Below are 18395 nucleotides of genomic sequence, written 5' to 3'. Positions count from 1 at the left end.
AATGGTGCCAAGCATTAGAATATAGAGTATTTCATTGTTCTATTTAATGGATACATGTTTAAAACTGAAATATGTCATGGTCATGTATCAACCGGGGAATCGAAACCACCCCCGTTGACTCAATGACAGACCTTATGATACAGCGTGCATGTGCTAACCATTCGACCATCTAACCCCCCTGTATCAGTGTAGGCATGGACTTTATAATACATATTCATAAAACAAACCTACAACAGTTGGTATTCAACTGCTGTCCAGGCAAAATTCTTCTCCCTAACAAATAAAATAAACTGTATGTTAGACTTTAAATGACCAAAATCCATTTCATTAAATTGGTCCATATTTTTCTTGCTAGGACAGTGTAAAGGTTTTGTAAATCAAATTAATAGAATTGTAGCTTAAAGGAAGAATTATAATGGAATTGTTTGTCGGTAGTGCTGTCAGATATTACTATACTACTCGAGGTCAGCATTCAGAATATTTAAACCTAATCAGAAGTGTCCAAGAAATGAGGTTGCTAGCACCAATTTATTGATTATGGTAATTTCTTTCGTTAACCTTTCTGATCACATCTTCAGCTCGTGTGAAGTAGTTCTATCAAAGACTCTTATTTCATAATATAGTAAACATTGTAGTGATTTCCGACCTTGGACACATATGTAGAGCATTGTACTTCTAATAACAAAAGACTTTTTTCAATATCCTTATGCCGTTTTGACATTATATAGTCATTGAAATTTTACTGGTAAACCACTATAACACCCAATTCATCACCAATACATAGTATGTTTTATTTCAAGCACAATCACAGCTAGACATTGTTATTAATATTATCCTTAATTGCAGGATTCCAAAGTTTTGTGATCTGCTACATGCAGATATACGTTCGAATACGTTTTTATACAATCAACACAATTGCCACAACTGACCTCAATATATGATAAAACCTCATAGGATCATCACGACTACACCACAACTGAAACCACAATTTCTATCGTAGCACAAATCGTAATAGTGAGAACTGTTATGAACCTATGAAAATCACAGACTGATAATGAATAATAAATATAATAATTACGAAGTTATGATTTGATCTTTTGAAAGCCTTTTTGATCTAATTCCATTTCTTCAGGGATTTCTTGTTTAGCCATTTTTGGTTTCAGCCAACTTCGGTGAAGAGGAGATTTTGTTTCAATTTATCATATCAAATTCACAAAGAAGTGAATTTTTTGACTAGTCTTAGCATTGTTTGATCTTGGGTATATTTACCCTAAAAGAGAATTTACTCCAATAGGCCTGTAGAGCTTCAAGAACATTGGAATATTATAATAAAGTAATTTCTTTTGCAGGTAAAATAAACCTGAAGTTAAGCTGAATTATCATATGTGGGTAAAATCCCAACTTTTGTCATTTTGGGGGAAAAATCCCCATATTATCATTAGGTGGGTAAAACCCTACTTTTGTCATTTTTTAGGGGAAAATCCCCACTATCGTCATTTTGTGGGAAAAATTTGCATTTTATCATTTGGTAAGTAAATCCCAGCTTTTTTCATTTGGTATATAAAAATCCCCATTACATAGAGGGAAGTTTTATCCTGGTAAGCATTACAATGGGATGGTCAAAGTGTGGTAGAGATCCATGCCATATTTAACACAGAAAGAAATAAGCACTTGTCTTGACAAATAATTATTTTATAATTAATTCACGTGTAACATTTCCAAGATTAATTTGTTGCTTCTTTTATTTATTGCAGTATAAATTAATTTGTTTCTATGCAATAAAATTGATTAACTTTTAACCTTGTGTTTGTTTTATTCTTTTGGTTTAGGAACCGTAATAGAACCGAGCATTAAAGCCATCAGATCAGCCAGGCGATCCTACAGCTGGTGGTGATTAGTCTAGGACATGTTAGAGTAATAGACCTTATGATCTAAAGTGCACTCCAAAGACTACACACCTAAAACTATTTTAAACTAAATAATGAATAGAGCATAAACAAAAAATAGATGCATGCTTTATTATATGGCTATCTTTTTTATATTTTTGGTCAGTATAATATACTGTACAAAGATGCTGAAAAGGTGGCCATCGTGACCAAATAGATACCTTTCTGTCTCAGTTAAAAATATCGTTTTGGTAAGAAATGTTTCATTACCACCAATTCTGGGGATAGATGTATGTCATTTTGGGGGGGGGGCTAGAAGTATGTCATTATAAATCTTACCCTATTTTCAATCAGCCTATTACCACTTTTAGAATAACTTTAATATTTATCAATTAACAAATTGTCCTAGTTCTGTTATTGACCAATGGCCTTGACTTGTTTACGGATTTGAGTTCCAACTCAAGGTGAATTGAGCATGCTATCAAACTGATACACTCTGATCAATTCTGATCTGATCAAATCAGAAATTAAGCATGACATCATAAAAAGTGATGTGGCTGGCCATTTATTCATTTTTTTAGTAAGCCCAAATGACTTTATCTTTTATTCTTAGGTGTATATATTAATATTATGTTCAATACATAAATTGCTAGATATATGTTTCTTCTTCCTATAGCCATTAATACATGCCACTGTACACCATCTGTGCTTTTGTTTGTTCTCTTTAGTGCTTGGAATATGGTATCTTGGTATAGAATGGAAACACAAAGAAATATGAGTATATAAGAGATTTGTCAGTTTTGATTTACTTGAATTAATGAGAGAAGACTTCCTGCTTCCCAAACGAATAAAGGAAATGTGTTTCAACGGAACAAGATGACTGATTTACAAGTGATCATCACTGATCATTCCATTTCATCAAGCACCTGACTGAAAGCTGACGTGCAGAATGTAATTGATTATTACATCAACATACTTTCTTGTTCTTTTATTGTCTACAAATTTCTTGATAAAATTCATCTAGTTTTAGAAATCTTTTTATTATAAAAAAAAGAAGAAATAAATTAATCATGGAATTCTTCATCACAAAAGAAAAAGAAAATAATCGTTGTATTATAAAGGAACCATTCTCTGTTTATGTTGAATTCTATACGTAAACCAGAAAACATTTATTTTTTTCATGATAAAATTCACCAAACAAAAAAAAAATAAATATTATAATCAAGGGATTATGACGGAATAATTTAGTATCCAATTTTCAGTTTATATTGAAATCTTTCCTGAAATCACAAGAAACTTATGTTTTTTTTATGTAGGTAGTTGAGACCGTAATGCGTAATCAATAAGAACAAGTGAGAATTCCAGCTGGTAAATACTATACAAGTTAGTAATTCCCTATTCAAGTGGGGTATTGATTTAATATTGATGTAGACAACTTCTTAATTACACTATTAGACCATCGCAATATGTGTCTTAATACTGCTACAGTATACACTTTCAATTTATTGTCAGAATGATTACAACATCTTCCACCATCAATTATAATCTATTATCACTTCAATTTATTGGGTAACTAATGGCCTAATTAGGTGAACAGATAGTGGCGAGGGGTTGAAGACCGAGGGGGACGGATTGGCGAGAGTGGGAAAGAAGTGGAGAAAATAGGGAGGAGAGGGCAGCAAATGAAAACAAGCCAACAGTGAGGCTGATGTCCCCCGCCGAAATAGGAAAATAATTAGAGGACACATATAAATTTATCACAAATTATCTTTTACAAAGTATTGAACAATCAAACAGTATATCTTTACTTATAGTCTAACAATCAAAGTAGGAGAGTTATTGTTTTCCAAAGTCTCGACCAATCAAATTGCGTATCGCTCTGCTTACCCTGAGCAGAAAATGCTCATTATCAAACTTAGTCAAGGTATTACTGTAATGAAACTATACACCAAGTTTCATCAATCTCACTTAATTAGAACTAAAGTTATCGTGTCCCAAAGCATCAACCAATCAAATTGCTTATCTCTGCTTACCCTAAGCGGAAAATGCTCATCTTCGAACTCCATCAAGGCATTGACCTAATCAACACATACACCAAGTTTGAACATTCTAGCTCAATTAGGAAGAGAGTCATCGTGCCCCAAAGTATCAACCAATCAAATTGCTTATCTCTGCTTACCCTAGGCGGAAAATGCTCATCTTCGAACTCCATCAAGGCATTGACCTAATAAACACATACACCAAGTTTGAACATTCTAGCTCAATTAAAAGTTATCGTGTCCCAAAGCATCAACCAATCAAATTGCTTATCTCTGCTTACCCTAAGCGGAAAATGCTCATCTTCGAACTCCATCAAGGCATTGACCTAATCAACACATACACCAAGTTTGAACATTCTAGCCCAATTAGGAAGAGAGTTATCGTGTCCCAAAGCATCAACCAATCAAATTGCTTATCTCTGCTTACCCTAAGCGGAAAATGCTCATCTTCGAACTCCATCAAGGCATTGACCTAATAAACACATACACCAAGTTTGAACATTCTAGCTCAATTAGGAAGAGAGTTATTGTGTCCCAAAAAGTGTGACGGACAGACAGACGGACGGACGGACAGACAGACGGACAGACAGACAGACGGACGAACCCATTTTAATAGTCCCCTGCTTTCTTCGAAAGGCGGGGGACAATAACTAGGAAGGGTGTGTGACTATCACATATATCTTGATTTACATAATACACAATGTGATGTCTGGGAACACATCAACTGGTCCAAATGTGGCACGTAAAATCCACAGCCAATTTTCTAACTGAAAAGTTGAATGTAACAATAGATTCCTCTCCACTCTCACCAACCCCTCCCTTTTGTCTCCAACCCCTCCTTACTCTCGACAAAGCTTCCCCACTCTCTGTGCACATCAACTTTTCCTAAAAATCCACAGCCAATTTTCTAAATATAAAAGTTGAATGTAACCTTAGGTTCCTTTCCACTCTCGCCAACCCCACCCCACTTCCTCCACTCTCTCTCCAACCCCTCCCCGCTCTCACCAACCCCTCCCCTAATCTCTTCAACCACTCCCCTACTCTTGCCAACCCCACCCCTACTCTCTCCAAACCCTCCCCACTCTCTGTTTACATCAACTGTTCCATAAAATCCACAGCCAGTCTTCTAAAGTTGAATGTAACAACAGGTTTCTACAAGACTCTACGTCAACACCCTGGAGTGCAGAAATGGTAACGGAAGTAGAGATTAATGTCCTCTACCACATTGTGTGATGTAGAAGACAGGGAAGGAAACGGACTGTAATTGGATTATTTGGTCAGTCGTCTACTTGATAATCCTATTACAGTCTATTGATTTATCAAAAACCAATTACATAAATAACTTCTATTCTTAAACATCAAGTTAAACAATACAGCTGTTAATTTAATATCTTTAGCAAGAAATTTGTCACAACACACTATCAACAGATCATCAGATCAAAACCAGTCAAAAAAATTAACAAAAGCAGTTGTATAGAGCTCAACCGTGTGTATAGAAATATTTGTTTTCTAAATCCTTTCTAAAAAAAATCAAATTCTAACATCAATATATAAAGGCACATAAATACTAATGTAAACTAGGGTTACAAAAAAATTCCCATTATTTTCTACTGATTTCAAGCAGCCATCTCTATTGTTCCTGAATGTCTGAAGAATAATTCAAGCTGAAGATGGGTTCAGAATAATTCCAAAGATGGTTTCAGAATAATTTGTGCTGAAGATGGTATCACAATAATTCCAGCTGAATAAAGTGGAACATACATTTCTAAGCTATCTGATTTAATAAGATTACTAAATATATTTACAGATAATGACAGAATTTAAATTTGTATGCTTGAATTCCATGCTGAATTTATAAATGGACATTATATAAAAACATACTGGTTGGTGCTATTATTATTTGATATTAGCTGTCTTGTCATACACTAACTCGCTCCCTGCCAGAAACAATATAATAATTTCAACCACGTTCTCCAGGTCTTGTCAAGGAAGAAACCAAATTGATTACATCCGTGGCAAATTGCTTTGAGAGAACTTTGCTTATTCTTATCACGCTACAAACACTTTAACAAAACTTTAATTTACCCATGTGGGACTTTCTTCTTGAAGTCATTAGCGTCATCTAGTCTCTTGACAAACTGGACAAAAAAGATTACTCCAGAAGACATTTTTTTTCATCAAGTCATTTGAAAGCTAATTTCTGATGCAAATAGGGGAAATGGTTCTAATTATCTAAAATCATAAATGTCAAATTTTCTGCAATGATTCTAACCTAAAGAAAACAGTATTCCGGATATGGCAACACATTTGTTTTATAGGTGAACTTTTATGTTCTGGAGGTAATTTGAAATTTTCAGCAAGAAACGCTATGTCAATATTTTTGATAATTATTATTTTCAACTTGAAATTAATGGTCTTATACCTGAAGATTATAAAAATTCTTTACATTTAAGACTGAAATTCATCGTATCATTATGCACATTATCAATGCAATGGCATAAAATTGAATGTTTGTTGTAGTCCTCAGCCATGTCAATAAAGATAGTTAAAAAGACATGCCACTACAAACTTTTATTCTGACGGTCAGTGATAAATCTAAATAAATTTAAAATATCATATTTAGAAAAAAGACAAAAGTCAAACCCAAGTGATTATCTAAGAAGCTTGATTCAACAGTTATATCTATCTAAAGATATAACCATTTGATGTTTACATTAGTTTCCATTGATATCACATTTAGTTGACTTAAAGGGGCATTAGGTAAAATTAGATAAAGAGCTGACAGTTCTCGCTATAATAGTTAAATGAAATCAGAATATACTGAAAATTTGCTTCACTCTGAACCGAGATATTAGCGATTCAATTTTAGGTTAGCCTCGATCATCATTACTACCGTTGGTACGATAATATACAAAGTCTTAATTAACCATTCTTATATTAAATCATCCATCACAAAACATATTCAAATCCACCCACTAAATATTCCATGCTAACGATGGCATCTAGAGTTGATTATGGCCTTGATAAGTTAATAAAAGTCTTATTAATAAGGCCTAAAGAACGACTGGCAATAGGCTGTTTAGTATATCAAACTATAAAAACTAATTCATGTCATACAATTAGAACTAGAAGCGGTAACTGTGTTGGTGCTGGGATTCTCGGCCAGAAATTCTAGGTTAAAATACTGTTTGAGGAATCCAGTGTTGATAAAGAAATGCAATGAGGATTAAATTCCAACCATCAAGGGCTCTTTTTCATGACTACTGGTATACTGTTCCTTCCTTGGCTCTCTGTCCTAACAATGGTGAACAAGGCTTGAAAATTCTTTGGAACTTTCTCTGCCAAACCTAAGATTGAATGCAGGACCTCCTAGTTAGTGAGCCAGTGACATCATACTCACTGAAGAATTACTGTGGATCAAGCAAGATTAAGGCGTAACAGATGCAAACAAAAACACCTGATATCCAGTACATACATATTCATCACCTTAAAGCGGCGTTTACACGATACAACCAATCCATACAACTGTCGGATGCAACATATTGGACGACCGTTTACACGATACAATGGTTCGATTCATTGTATGGCAACATTAATTTATTCCTTCTTAGTAACTGAATAAAATGGCAGTAAGGCAACATTAATTTATTCCTTCTTAGTAACTGAATAAAATGGCAGTAAGGCGACACTTCTCATCCACGTCTTCGTGTTAGTGTTGATGCTGCGGGTTCAACAAAGACCTTGCTTCCTATACAGAGATATTAGATTTTCTAATTCAGTCCAGGATGGGTTTAGATCAATTTTAGAGGACATCAAAGTACTCGAAGCGACAGAAGAAGACATCTTTAATCAGAAATTCTGGTTGCCAAGTCAGATATGACGTCATAAGGCGTAGACGTTGTCTAATATAACGCACTTTGATTGGCTATTGCATGAGTTGGTCGGATGAGAATAGAACTGATCCTATCCATGCAATAAGCTGTCCATTTGTCTGATCAGTTGGTCGGATGCAACAGTTGCATCCGACGTTTGCATGGATTGATTGTATCGCGTAAACAGCGCTTAAGAATATCAATGTATATTTAAAAGAATCAGTGTAATCGTACTTGTGTAGCCAGACATAGTATATTTAATACATAAACATTGCATGACTATAAGTTGTAATCTATATCATGATTAAATCTATTAGTGATGTCGACTTTGTCTGGAAGAATCTCTTTTCTACTTGGGAAGACAATTTTCTGACATTAATGATAACATAAATGTGGAAAAAAAAACCTAGTTGTGTGCAATTTTCAGAGTTGTGGTATACATATTTAACATCCAGCTCAATTTGTGAAACTAGACTAACATTTTCCAAATGCCAAAAGACTAGTAAGCAGTAATTTTAACATCTTTCATCCAGCTCTAGAGAATCATACCATGACTTTTTTCAATTTCAGGAGAGAGAGAGAGAGAGAGAGAGAGCGGGATATATATGGTAGGGTTCTGTAGCAGTGAAACCGGAAAATGCACCAAAAATCTGCAAGGATTAGGCAGGCATTTTCCAAATGCCAAGACTAGTAAGCAGTAATTTGAACGTCCTTCATCCAGCTCTAGAGGATCATCCCATGACTTTCTTTCAATTTCAGGAGAGGGAGAGAGAGAGAGAGAGGGAGAGAGTCCACTCAATACAAACTAGGTCATTTCAGGACTAGACACCAGGTCATATCGGGACTAACATATGGTAGGGTTCTGTAGCAGTGGAAGGAAATGTCGAAAATGTGCCAAAAATCTACAAGGATTAGGCACGCAATGATACTCCTTGTCACATACAATTGTGGGATCAAAACCATGTCACTTGACTCAATGACAGACCTTATGTTCTAAGGTGCACACATTAGACCACCTCACAACCCTATGACAGATCATTTCTCCATGTGATCACAGATCTCATCTGTTATCCTCTGTGTCGTATAGCCCCCCTTCCTTAAATCATGTTTGGTCCTATATAAATGATATCTCATTTATCTGAACCATTAAAAGCATATCATTTTCTTATCATTATGTTTCAGATATTTTCAGTCCAGTAGCAGAGTAATAGATAGCAACTGAGAGCTACTTGCTGCTTCAGTTTCCAATAAATATTACACGTAACCAACCCTCAATTACTAATGATCGATTGAATTTGAATTTGCCCTGAGGTTTTCCAGATAGCTAATCGGAATTTAACTACCAGACAAAATATGTGAGAAATAACTTGACAAATTCTAGACTAGCGTTGTTGAATTTTATTTAGTTCTAGACCGCTGAGGATTTCAATAAAAATAAAACTGTGCTAAATAAAGTCGGAAAGTCGGTCACTGCTGATTGTCTGATTCAAGTTGTCGAATAGATTTACATATAGTGATTACTTTAGGACAAGGTTTAACAAGAGCTGACTGAGCTAGATTTGACTGCTAATTATTCATCAGTTTATAATCATCTAGTAATTAGTTTGACTCACAATTAATCCTATGTGATTGGCTCACTAACAAGGTTCGATCTCAGTGTCAGCTGAGATATTTTCTTGTGATTTTCCATGCAGGTATTCCCCTTGTCAGTGCTGCAGAACTGATCGCCTGCCAAGGACAAAGCACTGGTTGTTTGGATGGTGGTTCAGGGAATGTGGCGTGCCGCTGCTGCACTAACAGGTATGTTTCAGGTTCGATCACGGTGTCAGCCGAGCTAATTTCTTGGGATATTCAGTGAGTGTAGCATGGCACTGCCCCACAAACTTGGGTTTGATCACGATATCAGTTGAGCTAGTTTCTGTTGATTTTCAGTGAATGTGGTGTGGTGCTGGCTCACTAACAAGGAGGACCTGGTCTGATCACATGTGACAGATTTTAACAGATTTTTTCCTCAAATTTGGTGATACCCATTGGGGTCAGGAGGGGACAAAATTTTATCTGTGGATTAAAATTTCTTTTAATGTAGACAGATACCCAGCTACAAAGCTGATCAATACAAAACATTAAATTTCATCTTATTTCCAAATCAAACAGATCATTATAAAAGCAAACCTGGAAGGATGCTGATGGAATTTTTATAGTGTTGGACATACCTATACTCATTCTAGAACCTATTTTAGCGACACATACTTAGGGTACTGAGGGTATATTCAACCTTTATTTAAGATCTTTGCATTTCTAAAATAACTGTCTTTGTTTTCCAAATAACAATGAGATAAATCCCAAATATTCAACATATCACATGATATAAAGCTAAATCATGGGAAACTACTGACATCAACAGCATCATTGTAGGATCTGTGTATGTATTACCTTAAAACCAGGGACTTCTCAGTAATGGTGTAGGTAGCCCTGCCATCAACTACGATAGCTCAACCCTGCCATGCTATATAGCCAGATTCCGTTTTAAGGAATTTTTAAAAAATTTAATATATACTTTCACTTGAGCTCTACAGCTGAGCGGGAACAAAATGAATCCTTTCTGCACTAACTGGGCTAATGATGATAAGCACACACCGCCTACCGGTACTCTTCATCAAGTTCCACTAGGTTCATATTATAAATAAGGATGAACCTTGGTTATTCGTACTATCCGAAGGAATAGACACTTTTTTTTAGTTCTGCACAAGTAACAAGGGGGATACCAGGTTTAAAAATGTTGCAGAACCATTTCTCATTGAGACACTATAATCATACTCACTGATCCACTATATCATCCAAATGTACTATCAATATTTGTTCTGGTCATCAAGCATCTATTCACCAACTATAATCAATAATTGAGCAAGAAATATATATCACACATTCTGGCATCTTTAGTGCTCCAGTGTATAATTAACAATATTGATTGGATGTAACCCATGAGTCTATACCTCAAACAGACTCTCAACCCACAACTTTCACTTCCAAATTTTGCAAGTCAGAAAGATTTCAACGTATTTTGTCTACCTTGGACTAGCAAGATTTATTTTTTTCTAAGAATAAGAAATTTTATAGAATTATTACCATTTTCTTAAATATATTACACATATATATGTATACAAAATAAATTCTATTGATTGTTTTTTAAGGTTAAATTCTTTAAAATTCTAATTTCAATGTATGTAAGAGTTGACATGCAAGTTTTCCACCCAGTCAGTTTCACTGCCAATCAGTCCAGATAGGCAGTTATGACTGAAATGAGAGCTTTGGTTTAACTGCCATTGGCATTAATAAACTATAAAATTTATAGAGGATACTTTAATTCTTCTACCAAACCACACGTCAAAAAATTTGCCAGAAGGCATTTTACAGTTTCAACATTCAAATATGAAAACCTATTCTTGAAATATGACTTTCTTTCTTTCATTTCTTTTTTTGTTTTAGAAATTCAACTTTTGCAATATTGTAGTTTGCAATGGATTCAAAATCCCTCTAATAAAATCAGTGGTTTTATTGTGATACAGCTATTGTTTTTAACTTAAAATGATTTTTTAAAATGCATTTTAAATCTCAATGCACCAAATAACCAACAATAATTTAACTTCTTTAAATTTAACAAAATCATGGACTTCCATTGAAACAAAAAATGTTGGTAAGATGACATTTTGAGTTAAATGTTTGTGGATAGAAATGAAACATTGTTCTGGCGCCAGTTAACAATCTTAAGAGAAAAACAAGGTGTGGTATGAAAGCAATAGAAACAATAGTTGACCATCACTGCCATTGGGATTGATCAGTTCAGGATTTCCAGCATGGATTCCACTTGTCAGGGCCTAGCAAGAAAAGGTGTCTACTCCTTCAGATGGGACAAAAAAATCCAACCAAGTTCTGTTTACATATTGGCATGCACATAAAAGAACCCTTGACAATAGGAATTTGATGAATAGCAGACAGAAACGCTGATGTCAGGGCCAAATCTCTCCTATAGCACACTACATTTGTCCTGTTGGTGCTACACATAGGTCTCAAACCATCATTAATTTCATTCTGTATGAATAAGAACTATGGTAGATATTGATCAATAGTAGATAATCTAACCATAGAATTATTACTAATATTAATCAAACAAAATCTCCTCTACCATAACTATATTGGATTTATTGATCATATTCTTGTATCATATTAGAACATTAAAACAGTCCTTGTGGTCAACAATAATTTGTCATTATTTATTTTACAATTAATTAATATCTATATAATTTGGAGTGAAAAAACCCAATAAAAATCTATAATGAAGTTAATTAAAGATACACTATGGGAGATTAGATAAAGAGCTAACAGTTATCACTATAATAGTTAAAAACTAGATAATGTAAAGGAAGTTTGCTGAAAATTTCAGTCAAATTGATCCACTCTGAACCGAGAATTTAGCAATTGAATTTTGGACCTAGCCTTGATCATCATTACTAAAGTTTGTACAATAAAATACATTATCCATTTCTTGATTTAATGATGAATGAGTGTAGAGCAGATCGAATCCTAATCCAGTAAATATGGTAATTCTCATTTCTATAGCTATGTGGGAAGTTAACTAGGGAGAGAGAGGAATGGGGTCTAACAGCCACTGGGTCATTTCATGACTAACATATGGTTAAATTTTATTTTAATAATTTGCTTACATGCAGGGGTCTATAGCAGTGGGAGGAAACTGGAGGACACGGAGAAAATCCTTGAGTTAGAACAGGCATACTCCTTGTCACATTGAAGCAGGGAATCATAACCAGGCCACTTGTGATTTTACATGCATGCATTAAACCACTAGACACCCCTCAAGTTTACTAGGACAGTTGTTTCTACCTACAATTTCCAATTATCAAGGCTTCTTTCACGAGCATACCAATATGTACACTGATATAATGTGTTTTTTATGGACGTTAATTATAAGTAACTCTTTAACAGAGCCAGGTTTCAATTTTCCATTGGGTGATTTGCTGAACACAACTATTTGATACAGTTTGTAAACTTTACTAATAGGAAACAATGTTCAGAGCAATAACTTACACTTTTACATTAGCTTCATGCACAAATGCTCTTAATTTCAGTAATTGATAAACACAAAATGGAATTGGGCTGATTATGTACAAACTGATATATACAGGCTTAAATTTACAATTCTCATGTTGTAATCAGAATCCAATTAGATCTACACTGAGAATCATATTTTATTGAAATAGTTAGAATTCCCAAAAGTTGGCACAAATGATTTGTTAACAAGTAACCAATATTTTAGACAATAATTTTGAAGAATCTTCATGTATTCAGATGTTGATCAGGTCTGCAAAAAAACACATATTGTTATTCTTGGAAATTTCTATTCCTTAGAAAAAGCAACCATCACTTTTTTTGCATCTTCTTGATTACATCAAGCCTTTCCAAAAACCTGACTCTTGATCATAATGGTGTTCTGAAAAGTGCAAGCAAAATGACTTACTTTTTAATGTTCCTTTTTATCAAATTGACCATAGATTCCTTACTAATTTTTAAGTCAACACCAGGAACCATAAATGCTGTCAACATACAGAAACATAACCCTGTTGTTATAAGGTCGTCTGAAAGTCAATACACTAGAACCATGAATGTTGTATACCACACGGGCACACTATTGATTTCATTCATTATACAAACATGAAGAATCGAATAAAACTTTTATTAACCCATGTTAACTACCTGATGTGAATAGGAATGGTGCCATCTTGCTAGGTGGTGTCAATGAGCTAGTAGGGCAGACCTGGATATGAAAATCACTCAACTGCATCTTATTCACAATACAAATTTAAAGAGGCATTATGAAAGATTAGATAGAAAGCTGACAGTTCTCGCTATAATAGTTAAATGAAAAGGGAATATGTTGGAAATTTCAGTCAAATTACTTCACCCTGAGCCAAGAAATCATCTTTACAATAACACTGCAGCCTTCATTGTCATTGCTACCATTGTTACGATAATAAACAAAGTCGTAATTAATTTATATAACATTTATGGCATAAAGAAAGACCTGCAATAGGCAGATTTAGCTCTTGAATAATGCCTGTTTAACATCTTAAAGCCACTAATCGTCATTAGCACTTTTCTGACAATATGCAACTTTTCATGACTTAATCTACACTAAATTGTACGCATTTTAATCAAGAAAACGCAATCAAAATATTAATGCTAGACAATCTCTCTGCTTGGATTCAATCGGATTACAAAGAGGCCCATCAAAAGATTTGACCATATCCCGTTAATAATTGAATATTATCTCTATGCATGTTTTTCTATGTTAATCCTGAATAGAACTCAACCTTTTTTGGGCTGATATTCCTTTTAAGAGATTCAATTTTCACAATATTGTAGTTTAAAAAGGATTAAAATGATTCAAATGACAATTAGAGGCTGTGTATAAATGAAATATTCAGGAATAAATAAGTGGTCATTTAATTTTCTGAAACAATAGATTTGAAGGTAATCAAGGGATTAGAACAGTGATCCACTATGTACATCAAGGCAGGAAATTCTAAGCAAGCCTTATGTCAATTTTCCACAGATTTCAAACAGTATGTAAGCGTGTATATGTCAAACAAATCAGAAACTGAGGGTTTCTGAGAGCAACTGAAATCAATCCTTACCTTAACTAGAAACTGATAGCAACTACAATGAACATGTGACAGTGACATCTGAAAAGAGGATATCCATCCTTTTTGCCTATTTACACATTCACACAACACATATGTTATGTTACTAATCATGTTATGCTGTTACCATGGAAATGAATTGACCCCTCCCCCCATTTGTAAAAGTGCCCATGTTACTTTTACAACAGCGACATCTGAAAAGAGGATATCCATCCTTTTTGCCTATTTACACATTCACACAACACATATGTTACTAATCATGTTATGCTGTTACCATGGAAATGAATTGACCCCCCCCCCCCCCAGTTGTAAAAGTGCCCAGGTCAACCACAACTAGGTGCAGGTAATTGTAGAGATTGGCAGAAAGATAAACATTGTCAACTGGCATCAACTAACTGGAACCTAGTTGCTTTGAGTTGTAAGAGGCCATCCAAACACCCAATTTAAACACCCAATAATGCTGCACATTTAGGCATGTCATCTGTAAAGCTAGTGCACACTGACGTCAGCAGTTTGTCAACGTAACTATTAATCTTAGTTTTGACTGGTTAATAATTATGGTTGGCCCGGAACATGGTGCTGTCCATACCATTGTAATGATATTTATTAGATAGAAACAGCCTTTTTGGTCTTTAAAATGAAATATTATTTTTATTGATTATGATTAAACTAAATTACAAGCCTGGGTGAATTCCTTTAGTTGGTTGATTTTCTTTCAGCTATGGGAGAGCGGGGCACAGTGGGCATGATTTCTCTTTTTAGTGGATTGACCTGAAGTGAAATCCTACAGAGAATCAAACTATGCACTCAGTTGAAGCCAGTCATATGTTCGATTTAACAGTGCTGTTAAGAAGTTAAATTGTAAAACCAAAATTTTTTTGGACCCAATGTGCCCCGTATGTGGGGTACACTTGGTCACACTATGGGACACAGTTGGCCATCAAGTATGGTTTTTTTTAAAAAATGTATAGTAAACACACCGAAACTCATAAGAAGTGTAAAAAGTAAACTTTTAGTTCAAAATATGAAATTGTTTTAAGACTTGAACACAGATATGCTGCTGAAAATTTAAAAAAAACAGCTCAACATTGAATAAAAAATTCTTTAACTGGAGAAAAAATATCTTTTATGTGAAAAACTCCTATGACTTGTAAGTCAGCAAGGATTCGTAACCTAGGACCAATATTTCCGTAAAAACAGCTCAAATATCCAGATTCTGTCTAAAATGGACAGATGAGATTTAGCTAAACTCGAAATGCTTATGCTCAGTGTGCCCCTCTGAAATGTGCCCCGTCATCAACCATGTCAGAAAATCGAAAATGGCAGGAAGACATGTGATAGTATTATGAAACAAAATATTTCTAATGAGAGTCAAATACTATCTCCTTCACCTGTGATTTCAAGTTTGTGGACTCTTACAAAATCTGAAGTAGCCAAGCAGTTTAACCAGTCCGCCAAAAATTCAGTTTTGCGTCAGAAAAACAGTTAATGGCCGATAAATATTAATCAGCTTACGTGAATTTATTGAATTTAGGAGGACAAATGGGGGCCGTATAGGGGAATTCCCCAGTGATGTCACAATTGAATTTTCCCAAAACAGTTAAAAATTACAAAGCCTGGCTTACTGTGCCCCATGGCTTACTCTCCCCTACAGCTGTTTGATGTTTGAATAAGCAGATTAAAATAAAACAATTCACCGGCCATTATATATTGTATCATAGATCAACTTATTTTCAGCCCAATCACCGGTATAAAGAGATAAAAATACTTCTTTATATTTAGAATGCCAATTCATGCTAATTTAATTTCATTCCAGTAATTAGCATATTTAACAGCCATTTTAAATATCTAGGAAGTAACAATAAACAAACACTCCCGATGACCTTGCATAATAATAGATCACTGTCATGCTTAAGCCAATGGATCCTTTCACACTATAATAGATACCGCATATAACATAAAAGATAGAAACAAACACTTCAGGGTCCTGTTTCAAAAAATTTTAACTAAAGATAAAATCCAAATTTTAGTAGATGTTTCAATTTTGATTGGCTAAGCACTAAAATCAATTTAATATTATCCAATCAAATTACTAAAATTTGGATTTTATCTTAGTTAAAATTTGGTGAAACAGACCCCAGATGACCTTGCATAATAATAGATCACTGTCACGCTTTAGCCAATGGATCCTTTCACACTATATAAGATACTGCATATAACACAAAAGATATAAAGATTCACTGTGTGTGAAAAGTGTACAAGTTTTCCATACCTCAATAGAAATCTGATTATATGTGAAATCCTCTGAGTCTATTGACAGTTTTATGTGTTCATTTGTTTTGTAAGATGACAATCTATCTTTGCTAAAAAAAAAATTCCACACATAAAACTAAATGTTACTATACGGTTAGTGGGCAACCTGGCTTATCAGGACTTTATTTGTTGTCATGGTTACAGAAGAAATGGGCCTTTATTGTTTGAAATATTCATAGTTCAGCAATATGTTGACATATCCAAATTTGGTTACAAACAAGAGATGTTGCAACAACAAAAGATAAAGCTGTGTAAATTAAACTAAAATTAGCACATTGTCTTTCAGAACAAAATCTAAACGTATTGAATTGCCCCCATAACTAACTGAATTAACACACCAGATCAACTCAATACGATACATTATCTTGAACGAAATCAAACAGGTTTATCGATTTAAATCTAAAATACCTACTCATAAAAACGATGAACAATTTTTATAGATATCATGGACTATTCTTATCACAGACATTTTACTATCAGATTGTCGAATAAACCTGAACTTTAAGCTGTATGTGAATTAAATATGGAAAAGTGTACCTTTTTGTTTTGGTTATTTTTTTTATCAATCATAAAAATATTAATCAGAATACACTATAATACACAACAAATTGATAATTCTTTCTGAAGTTGAAGACTATTAGCAACCCAATTCTGGCTGTTTTGTTTCAAAGAGACCTGAATGGCAGATGGAATCCCTGCCACTAAACTATAAAAATTGTTCTGTCCAATGTAGCAGATAATGTGATGATGGTATTTTAAAATCCCATTTCATTCCAATTCCTCTATTTATTTCTTAAGACCCTCTTTATTATGAAATGGAGGCTTGGGTGATCAAGAGAGGTTGCCTTGTTTACTGCAGAACTTGATTCTCTTATCAATCTGGTCACAAGTTTAGATCCACGACACTACCGGACAAGGGGAAGCATCATCTATTTAGCACCCGGGGTTAATTTTCTCTGATAATTATAATCCATTTTAAAGAACCTGCATTGTGTGGGTGTTAAACTCGCTTTAATATGTGTAACTTTGATCTTAAAAGAGACGAGTCGGAGTGCATGCAAATTACCTGAATTACATGTAGTCACGAGAAGGATAATAATAATAGCAAATTGAATTCAAGATTCAAACAAAGTATAATTAGCAATAACCAATGATGAATTGTCGCAAGGTAAAATTATGCAGGGACTACTTCCTGTTGTTTTTAAGTAAGGAAAGTCGGGTCTTCTTTGATCTTACACACACAGAATACCTTATATACATAAATAACCATATAAAGGTCAAATAAACTCGCTCTAAATCAGTTTTACGAACAATGAAGATTTCAATTAGGCCATTTGAGCTAGAAATATCGCAGCATTAACTATTTCCAGACAGTTAGGTTACAGATAATGATCACTGTGCATCTTAATGATCAAGTGCATTGTACCATCCTCTTTCTGAAATAGTTCAACAACCATAGTTGTCTTCTACTTATATTTTAGAGCCTCCAGCTATAAGCCAACTCAAGACAAACTAAGAATTATTCAGGAAAAAGGGGATGTAAAGCAGTCTGACCAATTTTATTTCTTT

At 34.2% G+C, this 18395-nt stretch overlaps 1 protein-coding gene across 4 annotated transcripts in view; it reads right to left on the bottom strand.

Annotated features, from left to right (window-relative positions):
* LOC126816000 (complexin) overlaps positions 1-18395 on the bottom strand; it is a 114921-nt gene that overhangs the window by 20732 nt on the left and 75794 nt on the right. Inside the window, exon 1 of one of the 4 annotated variants that reach the window (XM_050542125.2) lies at positions 13331-13360. The exons of the other annotated variants lie outside the window; for them this stretch is intronic. The gene's annotated coding sequence lies outside the window, so the exon portion shown is untranslated. Of the gene's footprint in view, positions 1-13330; positions 13361-18395 lie in introns of those variants that run through there. 4 annotated transcript variants of the gene reach the window in all.

Source organism: Patella vulgata, chromosome 3 (genome assembly GCF_932274485.2).
Source record: "Patella vulgata chromosome 3, xgPatVulg1.2, whole genome shotgun sequence".
Lineage (NCBI taxonomy): Eukaryota > Metazoa > Mollusca > Gastropoda > Patellidae > Patella > Patella vulgata.
Note: the sequence above shows the minus strand (reverse complement) of the source record. Positions and strands in the feature narration are given on the sequence as shown.